Source organism: Molothrus aeneus, chromosome 3, assembly GCF_037042795.1.
Source record: "Molothrus aeneus isolate 106 chromosome 3, BPBGC_Maene_1.0, whole genome shotgun sequence".
In the NCBI taxonomy this organism is placed as follows: domain Eukaryota; kingdom Metazoa; phylum Chordata; class Aves; order Passeriformes; family Icteridae; genus Molothrus; species Molothrus aeneus.
The window spans coordinates 77,348,321-77,351,563 of NC_089648.1; positions in this window are offsets into that span (position 1 = coordinate 77,348,321).

The following is a 3,243-nucleotide window of genomic DNA, read 5'->3' on the forward strand; positions in this document are numbered from 1 at the left end:
CGATAAACTTATATTCCTTTTCACCCCTAGTTCATATTTATGAATATAAAAGTAAAGAAACCCCTGTACTAATGACATAAATCTACATTATTTTCTGGAAGTAGAATGATGATCTTTAGCTACGCCCTCCAAAGTCTCAAGACCTCATTATCTAAAAAATTGCTTGTCCTATTTCCATCACAACAACACTGATCCATGTCAGTGCAGCGTCCTGAGCGAGTGTCAATAGTTATGTACCTTTGCCTGTAGCAGTCTGACATGGTTTATTTTGGCAGCTTTCAAAGACTGTATTTACTTGGACTACTGAGAGGTGTTTTGTCCGTCTTACTCTGTTGTCACAATTTGCTTCTCATTTGGGATAGAGTTGATTCATGTCACTGAACAGAGATAGTCCATGATATCTCTGGCAACTCACTTAGCTCTTCTATCTGTTCTCCCATATGCAAAACACAAAGATGGACTAGATCCACGAGGTGCTAAACCTAAATTTTAGAGAACCTAGCTATTAGGAGAATCAACTCCCCTGTCAGTAGTGCTCTTATATTCTTCAAATATTTTCAGAGTGAGAGCCTGAAAAGAGGATTTGCAAAAGACTTACTTAGCCAGCAGCAAGTCCTAAAACCACAGCCCCTCCTCTTAAAACAGATGCACACATGGGTGGTTTGTCTCCTTTTGCTTCTTTTGTGATAGTAGCGAAAGCATGCCTGAGGTCCAGAGCCAAATCCCTCTTCTCCCTGAATAGGCTTGGGGACTATGGAATACCCTAAAGGAACAACCTGAAGCTGATGGCTTTTAACCAATAAGCCCCAAGTACCAACATCTTACAAATCTGTACTTATAAATGTAGCCAGTTGTGAAAATGGTCAACAGTGAACTCTCTACTGCCTTGGGACACCTAAAACATATTTGGACTGTAGATTATCTAAAGAGTTCAGCAGCATTTCAGGGAACAGACAGAGAGATGAAGGATCCAACTGTGGAGTCCTAGGCTTAAAGCTACAGCAGACACACTGGAAGACTTGGACTTTGCCTTACAAAACATAGTAAATAACATTTGACAATTCACTGCATGGGACTTCAAAACTAGCATACACAGAGAGAGTAGGAAGAGTTCGGCCTTAGATGGTCATTGTAGGAATAGGTGATACCCTGAGAGATTTACACCACTGAAGGTAGAAAAGGTAGAACTGTAAAAAGACCACAGAAGGTGGTGTTATTTTTCCTCTAGGGCACATTAAAACAGTGTTTTCTGCAAACACTGAGAGAAGGATTGGACTTTCTGAGTACTACTTTTGTTACTTAGTCACTTATAACCAGCAATAAATCTTCTGCTGATGATTTTGTTGAGGATTTGTGTCATACAAAGGAATTCAGCTGACTACCGTTGTCAATGTGTCTCTGTAACAGAGTAAAACTTGTTTAGCTAGTAAACAGATATGTCCTGAAGGGTGGAAGAATAGATCTATTGGACAAGAATTTCAAGAAGGTACTATTTCTACACACTTGCCTTTGAAGTCACAATCACACTTTTTTTCCTGTGTAAAAAGGGCTGTTATACTTATTTAAGATTTTGTTACCTTTGTTTAGATAGCACTCTGAACAAAGCCATTAAATCACATAAGCTGAAGATCAGTTTTTACAAAGCTTATAGATAAGAAAAACTGAAGAAAAAAGAAGCACCTTGCCTATAGCTAAGAGGAAACTAAGATCTTAGATCATCAGATCAGCTAGTGCCCAACTCTGAGTTCATTGAAATCACCCCCAAAATTGTTGTTCACAGTAACAGAACTTAGCACAAGCTCCTTATTGATCACTAGAGACATGCTTATTATGTTTGGTCTATTGTCCAAACCTATTTTAAATCCTTTTAAAAAGCCAAAATATTTTTGTTGTGCTACTTATAAAAATTAGCTAATGAATAGGCTGTAAGTGAAGAAATCATGTTTATTTTAGGTAATTTAGAGTTTTGAACTGCTGTTTTGCAAGGCTGTGTAACTTCATGATCCAGTTAGTACCCACATATAATCCTAGTAGCAACCCAATTCATTCTCACACTTAGTGTGAGATCTCCTAGCAAAGTAAACTGTTTGAGGAGACAATGTGATTTATTTTTTTTTGGTGGTGCTGCAGTTAAGCAGATCCTAATCTGTTCTGAAGATGAACTAGTCCTAAGATATAAATAACCAGTGCCTTTCCCAAACAGATTTCACCAGTTCCTTCAGAAAACTCTCACAAACTCAGTGTGGCTCACTGTAAAGCGTGAGTGATAACGCCCATATTGACTTTTCAAAATGTTCTTGTGTGTGCGTGTTTCTGTGAGGCTTAAGGATTTTGACTCAGTGGACTGTAAAAGCAGAATCCAGTTATGGATTTTGGGTGGATATTCAGAGCAGACCTTCCCTCAAGTTGGGAGTTGTTTAGCACCAGGGCCCTGACTCAGAATATCACTGAGTGTGATCTCGCAAGTGACTCACATATTTACTTCTCTGACTCTCTCTCCTCTTCCTTTAAAGTTAAAATATTGAGCCACTTTTCTGACATCAGCTCACTGCCAGCCAGCTATCAGCTGAAAGTCAACACAGTAAAATGTTAACCTTTCCTCCCTGAGGTCCCTCCACCTTAGTGAATGACACCTCCACAGTCTCTGTTCTGCCCTAGAACATCTGCCCAGCAGACACAGGGCTGCTGGAACCATGGTTTGGCCACAACCTCACAAGCCATTCCATGGAGCATCCCTACCATCCAATTCCCCACCTCCATCCCTGCAGCCACAGCTCAGGCATCAGTAGCCTCACTCTCCCTGCTGTAGCCACTCTTGCCTGGGTCTGATAAACAGCATCCTGTCCCCTCAAAGTGCCCACTGAGCGCAGCAAGGTGGCTGTACCCATCTCCAGCACAGTGCGGAGGCTCATCTTCCTCGGGGAAGCATGAGGATGGCCTGCACCTTCCCCAGCACAGCTCCCCTCTGCCTAGTTCTTCATTGTCCCTCTCATACATGTAGGATATACACACAGGAGAGGGATGGAGTACCTCTCCTATGAGAGAATTTGGACTGTTCCGCCTGGAAAAGAGAAGGCTTTGGGGTGACCTTATTGTGGCCTTTCAATACCTGAAGGGAGTTTATAGAAAAGATAGGGCAAGACTACTGACAAGACCATGTAGCAACATAACAAGGAGGAATGGTTTCAAATTCAAGGAGTGTAGGCTTAGATTAGATATGGGGGAAAGAAATCTTTTCCATGA